The following is a 20,235-nucleotide window of genomic DNA, read 5'->3' as shown; positions in this document are numbered from 1 at the left end:
AATACCAGTAACTTTTTCTGATAGATACTTCTCCCTGCAGATTTGTCACGGAATTAATGCCATAGTAATACACTTCGGCAGGAGGGGCAGAGCAGTTTGGATTAACCATGGAAGACGCACAGATCATCCTTGGCAAATCATCTGTCACTTTGTGCCAGAGATGCAAGGTAATATTTTTGCAAAAGTACGCAAGGAAGACCAAGTGGTTGCAGAGACTAGGTCTTTTTTGGTCATGGTGTGGCAGACTATGGAAAGAACCCCATTTTAAAAGTGTACACTTACCACCTTGTCTGTTTTTTACCTGAGCAAAGACCACAACGATGTCCTAGCATGTGTGACCAATATACATATACTCTTTGCATTTACACAACACAAACTTAACCAAAAGGCAGCAGTGCGCTGTACAGGATCAATGGCAAATATGTCAACATGTGATTGGAGAGGAAGTTGAGACTGAAGGAGGTTTTTCTGGATGATGTAATATTCTTTAAAGAAGTGGGTCTTCAGCTCTTTCCTTAACTGAATCAGAGTTGGGGCTGTTCTGGTGGACACTGTTCCAGAAGCAGTAGCATAGATTAGGAAGTCTGGTTGCTTTTTTTTGTACTTTTCACACTAAGGGCCACATTTATGACCCTTCCATCACAGGGCAGCAAGTCACCTTACTGAGCTGCCCTGCGTCACATGGAAAGTAATGTGCCATATTTATACAATGCAGCGCATTCATGTCCTTTCCTCTTGCACTGGAGCAGTTTTACCAGTCTAGCGCCAACACAGGCACCTGTGCCTGTTTTGTAAGCAGGGGCACCTTCTTGCACAAAAACAGTTCTGAGAGGCTTTTCCCCCCTTTCTACGTGTGCAGCAGAATGCAGCACACAGGAAAAAATGAGAATATATTTCTCCTTGTTACGCCTCACCTGGGGAAAACATTTTTGGCACATTCCCAGGTTCACCAAGTTTGGTTAATCTGGGACTGCATCATGAGTGGAAACACCAACACGCCCATGCATGCTTCTCTTGTGCAGAATGCAACGCAACGATTTGCACTGTGTGCATTACTCCATATTTTTAAGCCATTAAAAGCCATGCAATGTGGCTTTGCATGGCTTAAAAAAAATATGACTTTAGGTTTGCGTGTGGTGCAAATGTGACAAACCACGTCATAAATATGGCCTAAAGTCTCCAGTCTGAGGCTGCAGTGTGCCAAGAGCCACCAGATATGTTGAGCTGGTGCAGGTCTAATGTCTTTAAACAGGAATGGTGAGGAGGGAGTTGGCAGGAGTCAAGCCTGGATTGCCAGGGAGAGTGGGTGGGCGGGCTGGGGGAGAAAAAAAGTGTCAATACCAGAGAAAGCCAAGATCAGCCGATCTTAATTTGCTTGGTTGGTGCTGGAGGGCAAGATCGGTACCCAGGCTAAATCTGAGTAATTTTGCATTAGGTGAAAGTTTAGGGCTAAACTTCACACTGGTTTATATCATTAAGCCATGTTTAGGCTAGTTGTTTCCAGTTCCTGGCTAACAGCAGAAAGATGATGTTACTTACCATGTGACTGTAGTCTGTAGTCCTGTATAGATTAACATGCTCTGCATACTCGTGCCATTTAGTATTAGAACGAATGTTTGGAAATTATTTTTCTTCCAAGATGTTTACAAATCACAAGGTCTGTTGAGACTACCATAGCCCACAGTACATCTGGATTACTTTTCTGCTCAGCCGTTGAGTAGTGTAAGCAGAGTAGTGACAACGGAATAGTAATAGTACTGGCCATGGTTAAACCATGTGTGATCAGTCTGCTTTTGGGCAAGAGTGTGGAATATGTGGATCTACAGCACTAAATGCTAGGGATAGATGTTTTCAGGCTATATAACAGTTTATCGGCAACCACACTTGTTTTAAACTTAGAAATGTGGCGTTAACCAGGTTGTAATACCAAAACAGTGTGGGTAACCTGCACACCGAATTTATAGCAACTTCAACAATCTGCATAAAATTTTTAAGTAGTAAACCAAAAGTGTAAAGACAGTGCAGCCCTCTGTAAAGCCTGGTTTGCCTCTACCAGGTAACAATGTTACAACAATTTTTCAAACAGAACCTGTCTGAACCTAAGGATGCACTTTTCACAGACCCTATATAGGTGTGCAACTTTCACAAAACTGATTAATATAGATCCATAAAAATATGTTTACAGTGTTCTAGTAATCAAATTATTTTCGCACTCTTCCATCAACAATGCAAAAGTAACTTTTCAATGTCAATTGGTAACCCAAGATTTCATGGAAGCAAAATATTCTAACAAAAAAATAAGATGCAAGAAAATGAAAATTATAAAAATGCGGCAACACAAGGTTGACAGTTGGCTATGAATGACAACCTGAAGTTCCAACCTGCTGACAAGGGTGGAGCGCTGGTTGTCATGGATACCACTTACTATGAATCCAAAGTTGAACACCACGTACGGGACACTGACACCTACCTACTTTTGGAATCTGATCCCACCTCTGCTTTTCAGTTGATTTGATCACAAATTTTAACAAAAGCCAAAGATCTTGGTTGGATTGAGAAAAACAGACATTTCTGATTCCTGAACATCCCAAAAGACCGCATATTTATATGCTCCCTAAAATGCATAAGGATCCCGTGGATCCCCCATTCCGCCCTATTGTGGCCAGATGCGGATCACTGCGTGAACCGGTTCGGAAGTTTATAGATCATTACCTACAAACGTTGGTCCAGCAATAGTGTACATACATTCAAGACCCAACAGACTGTCTCAATAAATTGAAGGAAGTTATCATTCCTGAAGTTGCTGAACTCTGGTTAAGTACCATTGATGTATTGGTACTCTATACATCTATCCCACATGGAGAGGGTATTGAAGCAGTAGAGTGGCTGTTCCTGAGGCACAATTAGGTAGAAACCCTTAATATCTTGCTATTGGAACTACTTCCTTTTAACCTTTACCATAGCTATTTCCCTTGGAAACAGCAATTCTATTTGCAAAAAACTGGTACCTCTATGGGTTTTACCGGGGCAGCGGCATATGCGAACATTTTTATGGCTAAGTTCGAAGATACATACATCATGCATGACAGAGCAAGGACCGATCATCTTCTGTTGTATTTACGGTACATTGACGACATTCTAATACTATGGAAGGGGACACAGCAAGAATTAGAAAATGTGTTAATCGTACTGAACTGTCATCCTCACATTAAATTCACTTATTCAATGAATTACTTCCATCAACTACTTGAATATTCTGATTGAGAAAAAGGCAACAGTTTGGTTACGAGGGTGTACAGAAAACCTACCGATAGGAATAACGCCTTACATTACCGTAGTTTTCACTCACCCACTAAAGAATGACTTGCCACTGTCACAATTCATTAGGGTCAGAAGGATTGGTTCTGAAGAATCCCAGGGAAGAGCAGATATTGAGGAAGCATCACGTCAATATTTAAAGAGAGGCTATCCGTCAGAAGTTGTAGAGGTAGCAAAGCAGAGAGCCTGCAACTTGGACAGAGCTCAACTACTGAGAAAATCAGATAAGCCGGCAGCAAATAGAGAGGTTAGTGTTCTCAAATATTCTACTGCCACAAGAGAAATAAAAACGTTGCATTACTAAACGTTGGGAGATCATAAAATATCAAAGACCTATTAAAAGTAAGAAAGGTGAGACTCGAACGGACACTGCTCAATTGGGAATGTGAAAATGCCACAACTGCGGTAATGTGATCATAGGTGACAAATTCACACATCCACACACTGGGAAGCAGATTAAGTTAAAGCATACATCTGATTGCAACACGAGCATGGTCACATATGCTATCAAATGTCCATGTGGGCTCGTATATGTCGGGCGCACCACAAGGAAGGTAAAAATTAAACTAACGGAACACAAAAGTATGATTCGCACGGCCAATGTAAAGTCATGCTTAGCAGTGCATTGGGTGGAGAAAAATCATACTATACCTCAGCTGCGTTTTACCATATTAGAACAGGTGTCAGCTTTACCGCATCTTGATGTGGTCAGGCATCAGGCGGAAAGAGAAACATTTTGGATTCGTTTTTTAAATACTAGGAATCCTTGTGGTTTGATTGAATTTACCTGTTTCTTGAGAATGCAACCAGTGTGTTTATTTGTTTATCAATTTTTATGATATTGTTGCTTTTGTTGGCTTATTATTTTTACAAAGAGACAAAAGGAGGGGTAGAGGGTCCGAGGGGAAATTGTTTTTATAGACCAACTAGTACATAGTCCCCCAACTTAACAATAAAACACACGGGAGGTACTACCAGTCTGAATTAAATGAACCTGTTGGAACCTAATAGTGTCCCACATTCATAATGAGACCACAGAGTTGATCCAGAAAAGTAACATTGTTAAGCCAGAAGACAGTGAGAAGGAGAAGATACAGAGTCTGAAGAACTGGAAAAAGTAGTGGAAAAAGTACCCATCAGCCCACTCAAAAGTGGAAACTCGTCATCGGGGATGTTTTTGTTAGAGAATGGTGTCCTGTAGGCTCCTCCTCAGAGAAAATCTGAGGCTACCTAATTGCGGACCCAGTGGTCAAGCATTCAACCAGAAGATGACAGTTTGTGAGCGGAAGGGGCAAAGGTTGCAGTGCTCAAAAGAAGAGAAAGGAAGAAAAAATAATCTTTGTGATTAAAAATACCTACTTTGATGTCATAAGAACAAACTTTATTGGGTCTGACCATCAATGCGGTATCATTAAAAGCAGTATAATGATAGCATGCAAGGAATTGCTATCCACCATGTGTGTTATTTGGTCAACATGTTTCAGCCTTAAACGGCTTTCGTCAGGACCTATGATGTACTACTGCAACACTTACTTAATGTGATGTGATACGTGATCTACACCCACTCTTCAATTTCTAAGAGAAAATTGGTGTACCTTCTCCTGTATATACAATGTGGGAAACAAAAACAAAACAGGATTAAAAGTATATACAACTGTCACATGTATCTCCCGTCTCTGTGTAAGTTATGTATAGATAAGTAACACTCACCCTAGTTGAAGGGAGAGAAAACCTCACCTCACCTGGCAACTGCTTAGGGTAAAAGGAGGCCACGCACTAAAAATAAGCGCATAAATCTGAAGTTAATTTCAGAATCAGACTTTAACAGTCACAAAAAACGTTTTATTTGTGATACATTGTAGGCAAAAAATGGCAGGCCTAGATTATGAGTGCACAGAGATAAAAGCGTCTAACTAGAAACCTCAATCTGGCTCAACTGAGCTTACTCGCATAGTGATTGAAGTAGCAGAGTGACCAGATATCAGGAACCACGGACGCCCTATCCTGAATGGTTAAGTAATTCCTGCTGAGTCTAAAATCTAGCAGTAGCAGGACCCAGCTGTCTGAACCGTCTATCTGAACAGAGCCACCTCGTTGTGTAATTCTAAATCCCAAACACTCACCTCTCCGTCGTTGCCTCGGGGAAGAAACTGAGCCGAGGGGGAGGCAACGACGTAGAGTTGAGCATGGGATTTTATCCGTAGATGGCGGACCTTAGAGGGAACTGTCAACAAGAATGCTTTAATTGGCTCACTGCGTGTTTGATAGTCTGAGCCAATGGCAGCGCACCCCTCGTTCGACAACTCGGGGAGGGGCTGTCCAAAGCGGTTGTGTAAATGGTTAGGTAAGGACCAATAGAACCCGTTGACTAGTGAGCCATTGCTGTTAGCGCATAGCGGACTTACAAGTTCACGAAGGGCGGACCTTGGAGGGAACTCTTGCAAACAATGTTCCGATTGGCTTACTTAGCGTTGGTGGTCTAAGCCAATGGCAGCTGTCCCTTCGTTCGCCGAAAAACATGCGAACTCGTTCAATGGGTTGTCTGTTTATAAGAACGGAGAAAGACAAACCCGGTGTAAAACAGATATAAATTATAGTAATGACAAATGTTCATGTATTCTTTTCAGGCATATATCTATGCATGTCGTGGAGCACATGTTGAAGTGTTATTGGAAGGCACATGTAAACAGATATAAATGGAAGTAATGACCAATGTTCATGTGGTCTTTTCAGGTGTATATCTATACATGTTATGGCGCACATGATGAAGTAGTATTAAACAGCACATGTGGACTCTGGAGACCTCGCGTAGTGTGAGCGATAGGGCAGTGGTAAGGATGCGACGTTTGAGCAATCAGTGACCACTCTCAGCATGTGAGTTAGGTCAGTTTGTTCTGAGAGAAAACAAAAAGCAAAATACATAAAGCATTAGTGTGGCACCTAATGAGACACCGCAGATCACACAGATATGGTGTGTGGTTAGATGGTATATTAGTGGATGTAGAGACTGAGACGGTTGTGCTCATTTGTATGTAGGGACATTAACTGGAAGCATGGCGACACACTCGGAAGACACCATGCCACATCACATGTAGTCAAAAAATGAACAAACTATGCCACATGACATGTAGTCAAAAAGTGAACAAACACCAAGTGCATTGGTAGAGCACTAAGCATAACACCTAGGGGCCGCACGGTTGATATTTCAGGGAGAAGGGAGTTTGGAGATCCCTCGATCCTCGCGGGGCCGCACTGTTTTCTCTCAGAACAAACTGACGTAACAACTCACATGCTGAGAGTGGTCACTGATTGCTCAAACGTCGCATCCTTACCACTGCCCTATCGCTCACACTACGCGAGGTCTCCAGAGTCCACATGTGCTGTTTAATACTACTTCATCATGTGCGCCATAACATGTATAGATATACACCTGAAAAGACCACATGAACATTGGTCATTACTTCCATTTATATCTGTTTACATGTGCCTTCCAATAACACTTCAACATGTGCTCCACGACATGCATAGATATACGCCTGAAAAGAATACATGAACATTTGTCATTACTATCATTTATATCTGTTTTACACCGGGTTTGTCTTTCTCCGTTCTTATAAACAGACAACCCATTGAACGAGTTCGCATGTTTTTCGGCGAACGAAGGGACAGCTGCCATTGGCTTAGACCACCAACGCTAAGTAAGCCAATCGGAACATTGTTTGCAAGAGTTCCCTCCAAGGTCCGCCCTTCGTGAACTTGTAAGTCCGCTATGCGCTAACAGCAATGGCTCATTAGTCAACGGGTTCTATTGGTCCTTACCTAACCATTTACACAACCGCTTTGGACAGCCCCTCCCCGAGTGGTCGAACGAGGGGTGCGCTGCCATTGGCTCAGACTATCAAACACACAGTGAGCCAATTAAAGCATTCTTGTTGACAGTTCCCTCTAAGGTCCGCCATCTACGGATAAAATCCCATGCTCAACTCTACGTCGTTGCCTCCCCCTCGGCTCAGTTTCTTCCCCGAGGCAACGACAGAGAGGTGAGTGTTTGGGATTTAGAATTAAACAACGAGGTGGCTCTGTTCAGATAGACGGTTCAGACAGCTGAGTCCTGCTACTGCTAGATTTTAGACTCAGCAGGAATTACTTAACCATTCAGGATAGGGCGTCCGTGGTTCCTGATATCTGGTCACTCTGCTACTTCAATCACTATGCGAGTAAGCTCAGTTGAGCCAGATTGAGGTTTCTAGTTAGACGCTTTTATCTCTGTGCACTCATAATCTAGGCCTGCCATTTTTTGCCTACAATGTATCACAAATGAAACGTTTTTTGTGACTGTTAAAGTCTGATTCTGAAATTAACTTCAGATTTATGCGCGTATTTTTAGTGCGTGGCCTCCTTTTACCCTGAGCAGTTGCCAGGTGAGGTGAGGTTTTATCTCCCTTCAACTAGGGTGAGTGTTACTTATCTATACATAACTTACACAGAGACAGGAGATACATGTGACAGTTGTATATACTTTTAATCCTGTTTTGTTTTTGTTTCCCACATTGTATATACAGGAGAAGGTACACCAATTTTCTCTTAGAAATTGAAGAGTGGGTGTAGATCACGTATCACATCACATTAAGTAAGTGTTGCAGTAGTACATCATAGGTCCTGACGAAAGCCGTTTAAGGCTGAAACATGTTGACCAAATAACACACATGGTGGATAGCAATTCCTTGCATGCTATCATTATACTGCTTTTAATGATACCGCATTGATGGTCAGACCCAATAAAGTTTGTTCTTATGACAAAGTAGGTATTTTTAATCACGAAGATTATTTTTTCTTCCTTTCTCTTCTTTTGAGCACTGCAACCTTTGCCCCTTCCGCTCACAAACTGTCATCTTCTGGTTGAATGCTTGACCACTGGGTCCGCAATTAGGTAGCCTCAGATTTTCTGAGGAGGAGCCTACAGGACACCATTCTCTAACAAACATCCCAGATGACGAGTTTCCACTTTTGAGTGGGCTGATGGGTACTTTTTCCAGTTCTTCAGACTCTGTATCTTCTCCTTCTCACTGTCTTCTGGCTTAACAATGTTACTTTTCTGGATCAACTCTGTGGTCTTATTATTTTTACATTCAATGTACAGTACTGTTTCTCTATTGGTTGAAAACACGCAAAAATTCAGTTTTGAGTGGCACACCCTTTGTATATTGGAGGGCTTTATTGCTCTTATGCACACCGTCGTTTCACGAGGTAGTATTAGTGATTCCTCTTTGTTTCTTCGTTTCTTCTTGGTATGTTCTTTGAACATACTTCATTTACCTTTCCTTTTTACACGCATGCCTTACATCTTAACACACATTCGCACTTGTGCATGGGATATAGAAGCACCCAGACACGTTTCACTTGATTATTTTTCATAATTATGTTTGACACAAACAATGTTTAGGGCATAATATTATATACACTATTTTGATATTAGTCTGTCTAGGCAAGAGTCAGTCTTTATTTTAGATATAAGACAACGTAGTCCTCTGCTCACGTTGAGTCTCTTAGGTTACTTAGGTTATACTATTACGGGATCAGCTGGTATATCTAGGAGTCCACCATTTTTGTTTGGGCCACAGTCTAGAATGCAGTCCTTTGTTTATGTCTACTCTTGATGTCACACGTGGAAGTTTAAATCTAGGATTCTGAGGTATGCCAGGTTGTTGCGCTAGTAGGAGAGTGGAGCCCGCGGCCTTAATTCAAACCTTAAAGGTAAGCTCTAGACCTTGTAGTTTACGGCAGCATCTTTAGATTTATTGGATTTTTAACTAAAAGGAGACAAGTCATTAAGGATTTTAAAGTATGTGGCATTCACTGGTTTTGGGTCTGGGTAGGAGTTACTTGTAAGTGACTGGCTGTGTTATAGGTTTTGATGGAGATTTCCCTTTTTCCCCTGTTTTCTTCACTTTTTAGTAGTGCATATGTGTACCACTTACGTAATGCAGCAGACAGTACATCTGTTGTTGGGTATTCCTGTAGGAGAGTTCCTTTCGTTGCGATAAGGGTAGCACCATTGGCATGTTTTTTTAGATATATGAACCCTGCTTTTCTATCACAGAGGGTTTTAGTGATGCACAGGGCTACAATACTGCACGTTTTTGCGTGATTTAAACACAGACTACAGTACTTGTATAGTTGCATGCGTACTGGTTTGCACATTGTAACTCCTAGAACCAGTGGTTTTGGGCATGACCACGCCTTTGAGTTTTGTTGTGAAACATCTGGAATTTTGATCTTGCTTTGATGTATACATTTTGAACATCAGAAACATGTGGCTTGTATATATATTTTTGCAGTATCCCCCTGACGAAGGTGCTTTGCACCGAAATGCATTGGGAACTGAACTGTGAAATACTTCTTGGATGCATCAATAAATGAACACATGAAAAGAAAATAAATCAGGATACAGTGCTTTGAACTGTCAACATTGTGTTGCCGCATTCTGATGATTTTCATTTTCTTGCATCTTATTTTTTTGTGTTTGAATATTTTGCTTTCATGAATTCTTGGGTTACCAATTGATATTGAATAGTTACTTGCGCATTGTTGATAGTGCGAAAATAATTTGATTACTAGAACACTGTAAATATAATTTTATGGATCTGTATTGATCAGTTTTGTAAAAGTTGCACACCTATATAGGGTTTGTGAAAAGTGCGACCTTATTTATAAAGTTTTGGTTCAGACAGGTTCTGTTTGAAAAATTGTTAACCAGGTTGAAGCCTTACAAATGTCTACTTAAGAAATGTTTAGGGAAAAGAGCCATAGAGGCTTCCTTTAACGAGTGGACATTAGCATAAACATGTTAGCATACATTTAACAATTCATTCAACAATACCTGCCTTGGAAATTAGGTCTCCTATGTGAAGCTTCAGAAAAGGCACTTGCTTTGGCATGGGGATGGATTTGATTCTATCAATTTTATACAAGTAACCTCATGACATGTAAAGTGCTCAATGCTCTTCCTACTACAAAAAGTGTGGTAAATGGATGGTCAGTAAAATCTGGCAAATGTGAAAAGCGGAAAACCACTTTGGTAGGAATTATGGGTTTGTAATCAAAACCATTCTCTCTCGACAACCTGAATGAATGATACCTCATGACTCAGGTGTACTGAGTGGTGGGCTGTAGCAACACTAGAGCCTCCCATATGTCCTCTCAGGCAACTGCTATCACTATTTTGTGGTGTGTACTGTGGTGCTTGTGCTAGATAATCTTCCTGCACCAGAAGACTTTGCACACCTAGAAGGTGGACTCGTGCTTGTGTCACAAGCATGGATTAGATACCTTATTTATGTTTGTCTGACAAGTGAGATTTGTTGCGTGTTCTCCATAACACCTTCACATCAGTCTTTCCCCAAATAAGACCAGAACCCTTGCAGGAGCAAAGTAAACACTGCTCCAAGGGGAGGACCCTTGGTCACAGTCTGGTACAAATATCTTATCACTAGAATCGTAGGTCCCTCAGCTGGCACTGAAGATCCAAGTTCAGAAACGTCATTAGTTCCAGAGCCGACACTTGACTGTCCCAATGCCAGAAAAATTGTGCAGGAGTCTGTTTTGGTGCACTGTGGGCTACAGATGGCCCACAAGAAGCCTTGCAACTCGCAAACATGGTCCAAGAAAAATAACTTGCAAACATCTATTCTCAACACTAGATGGCAGGAGTACACAGAGCAAATGTATCTATGGCATTCTACAAACAGTCTGTTTTTGTGGTAAGCTTTAGGTGAGTCCTAGACATCCAGGTCTGGATGAGGTGCAAGCAGTGAGGCATTTGGATTATGGAGCAGAGGAGACGTTCAACTATAATGGGGGTCTCTGTGGGTTTGCGAATGTGTTCATCTGCGAGCAGAGTCCCAAGAAGCTTACTGAAGAGGTTGAAAATGGAAGAGGGCACAATGGAACCCAGGGGAACTCTGAGGGTAATCAGGATCTTCTGACAAAGTACCCATGTGAGTAAACTGGTGCCAGACTGACAGTAGGAGTACCAGTGAAGGAAGTTTCCTTTGAATCCCAAATGGGACTTAAAGGTATTGATCATGGTAGGGTGGTAGCCTGCATCGAAGGCAGGTTAAAAGGTCCTATAATACCAGGAGGCAGCATTCATCTTCATCTCTGGTCAGGCGGCTATCTTCGATTCTAAAGCATAATTTGAAGTTAAATTGATAATCTTGAAGGAGATGGTTAATGTGACCTTCAAAGATAGATGAATGAATGGTTAGTATTTGGCAAGGATGCAGACATATAGCCTGGGTTTTGTCAGGAAAGAGGATCTGCCAATGAGGGAGATGCGGACTCCTGTGAACAGGCATGAGAGCTTGCCCAGAGAGGGCCTTAAAATAAAGCACTCTTTGGATAAAGGTACAACATCTTAATAGATGGTGGCTTTTCAGGAATGTAGGTCAGAAAGGTCTTCGAAAAGTAAGGGGACTGAAGGACGACCAGTCTGTGATACAACATTGACGAGTATGTTGTAATAAGGTGTTTGTGCTATCAGACCTACTGTATTTAAAGTAGTTGATGGCATTGTGCTTTCCAGGGACAATTGGGGTTCAGGCAGGTATAGATCCAGTGCTTTTATCTACCATGTTCCGCTTCTTTCAGCAGCTTCACTGATGGTGCTGGTATAGTGCTCGGCTTTGGCTGATGTTATTAGCTGTGCGCTTGTTGCATAGAGTAACTTCAGTAGCATGAGGCCATGCAGGAGGTTCCGTTTCATCTTTTTTCTCACATCAGAGCTAGAGCATTTGTCCTCCGCAGGGTATTTGGAGTACCCAGGAGTTGAAGGTTTTAGTTTGCACATTTGTGTTTTGTTAGAAGTGTAAATGTACACAGTTTAAGTAAAGTGTTGGTGTAGTTTAGAAGGGTACTTGTGTCAGATGTAGAGGCGGCAGTGTAAGAAAGGAATATGCTACTTACCAGTATGCATCTGTTCTTGGCATAGAGGGCTGCAGAGTGGTACATTTATGAATAGATCGCCATCTGGTGTTGGGCTCGGATGATTGCACTTGTTTTTCTTCTGGAGAAGTCTTTGTCGTCATCGATGACTCCTCCTCTCGGTGTTAGTGTGCATGGGCATCGGCTCCATCCTTAGATTGCTTTGCCATAGTAGGGTTAGATGGAGTAGTGTAGTATAATACATAAAGATATGCTCATGTAAATGTATCTAAATAAGACAATGTTGGGACAGACACTGGTTTCCGGGGAGGCAGGGAGGGCATGTACCACTCTGCAGCCCTCTATGCCAAGAACAGATGCATACTGGTAAGTAGCATATTCCGTTCAAGGCATATGGGCTGCAGATGGAACATTTATGAATAGATTATACAGCAGTTACCTCCCTAGCGGTGGTCACCCGTGTGTCGCAACTGTTTGAAATAGAGTTTTTAATACAGCTTGGCCCACTCTGGCTTGTTGTGTAGCCTGCACATCAACACAGTAGTGCTTTGTAAAGGTATGTGGTGTAGACCATGTTGCTGCTCTACATATGTCATCTAGGGGAATGTTTCCTAAGAATGCCATAGATGCTCCTAGCTTACGTGTAGAGTGAGCTCTAGGAGGAACAGTTAATGTTCTCTTTGCTTTTATGTAACCTATTTGTATACATCTTACAATCCATCTAGCGATGCCTGCTTTAGAGATAGGATTGCCCTTATGTGTTGGGGAAAATGCTACAAATAGTTGTTTAGTTTTCCTGAAATTTTGTGTCCTTTCTATGTAGTACAAAATGGCCCTTTTGACATCTAGTGTATGTAGGGCCCTTTCTGCTACCGTCTGTGGCTTTGGGAAAAAGACTGGTAGTTCCACCGGTTGATTGATGTGAAATGCTGAAATTACTTTAGGCAAGAACTTTGGGTTTGTTCTAAGAACCACTTTATTTTGATGTAATTGTAGGAATGGTTCTTGTATCGTCAATGCCTGTAATTCACTTACTCTCCTGAGTGAGGTAATGGCTATCAGAAAGGCCACCTTCCATGTAAGGAATTGTATTTCACACCTATGCATAGGTTCGAAAGGTGGTCCCATTAGTCTGGCGAGTACCACGTTGAGGTTCCAGACCGGGGAAGGTGGTAATCTTGGTGGAATGACTCTTAAGGCCTTCCATGAAGGCTTTTATCGCTGGCACTCTAAACAGGGATATGTGCTGCCTGTTTTGTAGGTACGCTGCTATAGCTGCTAGATGTACTCTGATAGATGTGTACGCGAGATTACATTGCTGTAAGTGTAGTAAGTAGCAAATAATCTCCTTTGTTGATACGTCCAGAGGGTTGATATTGTTAGTGGTACAGTATATAGCAAACCTCTTCCACTTAGCTGCGTAGCATGCTCTGGTGGTGGGACGTCGCGCTTGCTTAATGATCTCCATACAATTTGGGGGTAGATCTAAGTATCCAAATTCTAGGATTTCAGGAGCCAGATCGCTAGGTTCAGTTGTTTGGGATCTGGGTGCATTATTTCTCCATGGTTCTGTGTCGGGTGCATGGGTAGAATTCTTAGCTTTTGGTGTGGCACTTGTGAGAGTTGCAAGAGCGTGGTGAACCACGGTTGTCGTGCCCACGTGGGTGCTACTAGTATCATGGTCATTGAGTGTTGTTGCAGCTTTCTGACCACTAATGGGATTAGTGGGAGAGGGGGAAAAGCGTATGCAAATTTGTTGGACCAATTTATCCATAACGCATTGCCCTGCGACAGGTGGTGTGGGTACCTGGACGCGAAGCTTTGGCATTTTGCGTTCTGATGAGTGGCAAAGAGGTCTATCTCTGGTTGTCCCCATCTTTGGAAGAATGGTTGCAGTATTTGCCATCTGGTTTTGAACTCCTGGTAGGTGTTCTGCTAACAGATAGATGTTTTGAGGAATGGCCCATCTCCAAATTTCCTGCGCTAGTCTGGATAGTTGGAGAGAGTGCGTCCCCCCTGTTTTTCAATATAATACATTGCTGTCATGTTGTCTGTTCTGATCAGGACTGCTTTGTTGGTAACTTGCATTTGAAAGGATTTCAATGCTAGAAACACTGCTAGTAGTTCTAGATGATTGATGTGCAGCCTTCTTTCCTGCACACTCCATCTTCCTTGTACTGTATATTTCTCCATATGCGCTCCCCATCCCGTGAGCGATGCGTCCGCTGTTATTGTCACCTGTGGAATTGGTTCTAGGAACGACCGCCCCTTGGCAAGGTTTGTTGTGTTCCACCACTTCAGAGAGCGGTGTGTGCGGTCGTCTACCAACACCAGATCTGTAATCTGTCCTTGAGCCCGATTCCACTGTGTCGCTAAACATTCTTGTAGCGGACGCATTTGTAGTTTGGCATATGGTATTAGCAGTATGCAGGATGACATCATCCCCAATAGCTGCATGAACACTCTTGCTGTTAATGTGTTGTGGCTGAAATTTTTGAATGATTGTAAGCATTGTCTGGATCCTGACTGGATTGGGGTATACTTTGGCTTTTTCTGTGTCTATAGTAGCCCTTAAATATTGTTGAACCTTGCTTGGTTGCAGGTGTGACTTTGTGTAGTTCACAGTGAACCCTAGTTGGTGCAGCATGTGAATTGTCTTCTGTGTGTTCTGAAGACATTCTTCTTGTGACTTGGCCTTTATTAGCCAGTCGTCCAAGTATGGGAAGGCATGTATTTGTTGTCTTCTTAGGTGGGCTGCAACCACCGCTAGGCATTTTGTGAACACCCTTGGCGCCGTCGTGACACCAAACGGAAGGACTCTGAACTGATAATGTTGTCCTTCTACCACAAACCTTAGATATTTCCTGTGGGCTTTGTGAATCGGGATATGAAAGTAAGCGTCTTTTAGATCCAGTGTAGAAAGAAAGTCCCCTTTCTTCTGTAAAGGAAGTACTTGTTGGAGCGTGACCATGTGGAAATGTTCCGAATTTATGTATGCGTTGAGAGGTCTTAGGTCTAGTATTGGGCTTAGAGACCCATCCTTTTTGGGAATTAGGAAGTATAGGGAGTATACTCCTGTTCCTTGTTGTTGCTTTGGAACCTTCTCTATTGCATGCTTTTGTAGCAGAGATAGTACTTCTTGTTTTAACAGTGTTAAGTGATCTTGTTTCATTGGACGCTGTTTGGGGGGGATGTTTGGTGGGGTAGATGTGAGTTCCAGGCAATAACCATGTTGGATAATTTGTCTCACCCACCTGTCTGATGTGATGTTTTCCCAGACAGGTAGGAACTGTGATAGGCGTCCCCCGACCAGTGTTATATGGTCTGGGGGGAGCTGTATGAAGTCACTGCTTTGGGGTTGGAGAGTTGCGGTTGTTGTTGTTTCCACGTCCTCTACCCTTGCTGTTACCTCTAACTACCTCTAGAATTACCTCTGGGTGATGTCGGTGTAACAGAGGTTTGTTGCTGGCGTGTACCTGTATTTTTGGATCCTCCTCTATAGGCGGACCTACGAAAGGAACCTCTTTGGGTCGGCTGTTGCAATGCTCCCATTGATTTAGCCGTTTCCGTATCCTTTCATCTTTTCTAAGGCCTCATCTGTCCCTGTGTCGAAAAGTGTTTTCTCATCAAAAGGTTGGTTCAGTAATGAAGTTTGCACCTCTTGTTTGAACCCTGAAACCCTGAGCCATGCATGTCTCTTTAACATGATGCTTGTGTTTATGGATCTTGCTGCAGTGACTGCCGCATCTAGGGCGCACTTGATTGAAGTGTTAGTAATTAACTTCCCTTCCTGTATGAGTTGATCTGCCCTCTTTTGATGTTCTTTAGGGAGATGTGTGATGAGTTTCTCTAACTCCTCATAATGCGCTCTGTCATACCTTGCAAGTAGTGCCTGTGTATTAGCTATGCGCCAGCTGTTTGCCACTTGAGATGCAACTCTTGCCAGAGGCATCTATTAGCTTAGACTCTTTGTCAGGAGGTGGAGCTTCTCCTGTAGATAAAGAGTTTGCTCTCTTACGAGCGTTTGTGACCACTAGTGAGTCTAGAGGAATTTGTCCCTTGATGAATATTGGGTCTTTTGGAGCTGCCCTAAATTTCTTATCAATTCTTGGGTTCAGTACCCTAGCCCTCACCGGGTCTTTGAATATCTCTGATGTGTGATTGAGAAGGCCCTTAAGCATTGGTAGTGTTCCTGATGTTCTTTGTGCAGCAGGTAGTGTTTCTAATAGGAAATCCTCTATTTGAGGTTCTGCATGTAGTTCTACCTTGTGGTATTTTGCTGCTCTATTAATGAGTTGCGCAAAACCAGTATTATCAGGAGGTGAAGGTTTTGACGGATACAATTCAGGGTCGTTATCGTTATCTGACCCTACATTGTACTGTTCCCATGGGTCTGCGTCCTCTGGGATTGTGTCCTCATCATCCCCAGGATGTTCTCCCTCCCCTGTGTCACTTTCTACATCTGTTGTAGGTGTAGATGGTCGTGTGGGAGGAATAGCTGGCCTATTGTGAGGAATAGGAGAAGAGGGTGTGTCTCTAGGATGTGGAGAAGGGGGAGGAGTTGTATTTGTCCCCATTGTTCTCTTCTTCGGAGGAGTTTTGTCGTCCGATTGTTCATTTTTCCTCTTTTTAGGTAGTTCTGTGACTACCTTGCCAGTTTGTGGATCAATAAACAGTCTTTTGTTTAGGATCGGTTTTATATTCCTGTGTCGGTACCGCAGTTTTCGGGTCCGAAAGGTGTTTTTTCTTTTGACTGTCCATTTGTATTTTCGGCACAGAGATTTTATTCGGATCCGATGTCTTCGGTGTCGAGGGTGTCTTCGGTGTCGATGTTGTTTGACGTCGAAGCGTGTTTGTGTCGATATGGACTGTTTTGACTTTGAGCTTTTCTTGATATGGAGCTTCGGTGTCGATGTCGGGGTGGGTCGTTTATCGGAACCCCCCCCTGATGGGAGACCGAGTGTTTCGGTTTCGTTGCCGGGCCCGAAGGCGGGGCGTCGGAAATTTTCGGTTGTCTGACCGGGCTCGAGGGCGGGGTCGACACCGTGCGGGGTCTGTTCTTTGGTAAAGGGACGTCGTCACTCACGGTTTGTTGGACGTCGATTTCCTCTACGTCGGACTCGTCCGCTTCAGACCCCGCCTCGTCGGCCTCTTCTTCCTCCTCTTCTGGGTGCTGGTCCTCGAACAGCTCCGGGATTGCTTGTGACTGCATTCGATACCTCGTGTCTTCGGGCTCGACGGTTTCTAATCGTCGATTTTGAGGAAAATGCTGCACAGGCCTCACAGTCCCTGGATTCGTGTTCAGGGGACAAGCAGAGGTTGCACACCTCGTGTAGGTCCTTGTGTGGGAACTTAGCACCACACGCTGGACATTTTTTGAATGGAGTTCTTTCCATGGACTCCGGGCTGGACTACGTCGAGCTGGTCTTCTCGTAGTCGTCGTTCTTCGAAACGCGTCGAGATGGAAGTGTAGTCGCGTTCGATAACCAATACCGTCGAATTGGAAATGGTTACGCGCCGAATATAACTTTCTTTATCAAAGTCGATCCGGAGCGCTTCGATCCTCATCCGAACCCGATGGCGGAAAAAAACAATCTAAGGATGGAGCCGATGCCCATGCGCACTAACACCGAGAGGAGGAGTCATCGATGACGACAAAGACTTCTCCAGAAGAAAAACAAGTGCAATCATCCGAGCCCAACACCAGATGGCGATCTATTCATAAATGTACCATCTGCAGCCCATATGCCTCGAACATAGCTTTAAGTTGCCTATTGAGAATTATTTGAGCTGAGGAAGGAGATTGGGATGGCCAGGTGGTCGGTTAAGTCTAGAGGCATGGGAGACTTGCACTGAATGGTTGGCGATGTTGAATAGATCAGGTTGAAGAAATGGCCTTTGGAGTGTTGATTGGGCGTTGTACTGTATCAACTGAGTGTCAATGAGTGTCTTTTCAGGCTCAAGTTGTTCAGGAGTTTGAAGTTACAGCTGATGGTGGTGCAAACGTGTTAATTAGGAGGCAAGGATGTTTAGGAAACCTGTAAATGAAGTGGCGTACTGAGCTGCAGAACTGGAAGCTCCATGTGAAGAGACCCATGAAGTTGAGAGCTGTCAGCTATGGTGCATGACTAATGGATGACAGGCATACTCCTTTCGTATGAGCACAGTCCGTTTGTTGTGGCTTGTGAAGAAGAATGATGTACAAGGATGTGGTGTGTGGCCGTGTTTTGGTGATTGAGTGCTCAAAAGTCTGGTGCATGGAGTATTGCGGACTGCATTGATTAGCAGGAGCGGATGTGAGTCGCTGACTAGGTGAGAACTGCTTCATGTGATCAAGGTAGATAATGAAGATTAATTTCTGTTAATCCCCCTAAAGCGTGGACACCACAGTCAGAAGCCCAGGTAGTACCCTGACAAATATTAGGGACCAGCAATATGCATGCCATTGCAACAGTAGCAGTATTGGGCACTGGTAGAATGAGCCCTCAATCTCTAAGTATGTTGCATCTTGGCCAGCATGTGGCAGATCGGGATAACTATACACCCAGACTGTGCCATCTTTTACTGCCTCGCTTTTCTTTGCCCCAGAGAACCATACAAAGAGCTGGTCATCCAGAGACTGAGGTAAAAGTTCAGTGCTCTTTTGGGCTCCAAACAACTGAGTCTCCCTTCTCTCAAAGAGGAGAAGTGGAGCAAAGAACACCAGGAGTGTGACAGACTGGCGAACAAAAAAGGAACAGCCTCTGGTAGAAAGGCTACTCAAGTGCACAGCACCATTTGTCCTCGGAAAAGCTGATGTACAGCTATACTGAAACAACTTGAAGCTCACTCACACAACAAACTGATGGGATCCCAATGCAAAAACTGTCTTCAGGGTCAGGAGAAAGCTGGATATGCCCAGTCTAATCAGATTATATAGAAGGACGCCTGGCTGACAAGATGACACACTATAGTTAGATTCACCATTCAAGCCTTAAATTGTGCAGGCCAGGGTGGAAAACCCTACCTTGCTGCTGGGGCGGTGGCTGAAGATCCCCTCAAAGCAGCAGCTTGATCAAAGGGCAGGCGCTCATGCCCAGAGACTCCAGGTAACACTCCTCGTAGCAGATTCCTCATATTTTGACTATTTTCCCCAGGCTTCAGACTGAATCTGGAAACTTTTGTAGTATCTCAGTGCGCCATCATATCTTTGCTGAAACCCAATTTCCAAACATTGTTTCAATGCTACATAGTTGTATCAGTAAAACTGCATGTTCGTGGCAAATTACGTGGCCATTTAAATGGAAAATGTGCTGCCTGTAAATAAGTGTACTACCACATCATGTTTTAGCAAACAATGTATTAAAATTGAGTTTCTAAACATGAACTGAGAAATATTCCTGCATCCGCCCAAATGAAAATGCTATTAGTGGCAAGTCAGGGGTCATGTTTACCCTATATGTCGATCCCAATTCTTATACATGGAGCAAACATTAAGTCTTAAATGTAAAAAATATATTTAATGTACAGAAGAAAAGCTGTATTTGATGGTGCTCTTTAATCTGATAAAGAAAAAGCCAGCGCTATCAAAATGAACTATTTGCATAGGATCACACTATTTGAGACCAGTTTACAGGTGAAGTACATTACAGTAAGGTCGAGTTGATTATTCAAGTTACTAGACCTGTAGGTCTAGTAACATTTTAATGATTTTTTTAAGGCATGAGTGGTGATAATTTAAAGGCATTGTATCTGCAGATAGAAGTATCCATCCAAAAAATGAATTTTCTTTAAGTTAACGTAGAATAATTTTTGGATAGGCAAATGGAAAAAGTGAGCGAGAAAGGGACGGGGAGCAGAGCAGTAACCTGCAAACAGCACAGGTTTCAGGGAGTCAGTTGCAAGGACACTACCCTCTTTACTTTGGTTCTAAGCTACTGTTTTTCCTTCCTTCAATGCTGGTGCTGTGAGGGTGTGTTTACACAATCTAGTGGA

The 20,235-nt window shown here is 43.1% G+C and overlaps 1 protein-coding gene across 9 annotated transcripts in view; it reads right to left on the bottom strand.

Annotated features, from left to right (window-relative positions):
* The window catches only part of MAPRE1 (microtubule associated protein RP/EB family member 1), a 121,127-nt gene that overhangs the window by 50,547 nt on the left and 50,345 nt on the right, over positions 1–20,235 (bottom strand). The gene's annotated exons all lie outside the window — the stretch shown is intronic.

This window comes from Lissotriton helveticus, chromosome 7 (genome assembly GCF_964261635.1).
Source record: "Lissotriton helveticus chromosome 7, aLisHel1.1, whole genome shotgun sequence".
Taxonomy (NCBI): Eukaryota; Metazoa; Chordata; class Amphibia; order Caudata; family Salamandridae; genus Lissotriton; species Lissotriton helveticus.
The sequence above is the reverse complement of the archived record's forward strand: the minus strand, read 5'-3'. Positions and strand labels throughout refer to the sequence as shown.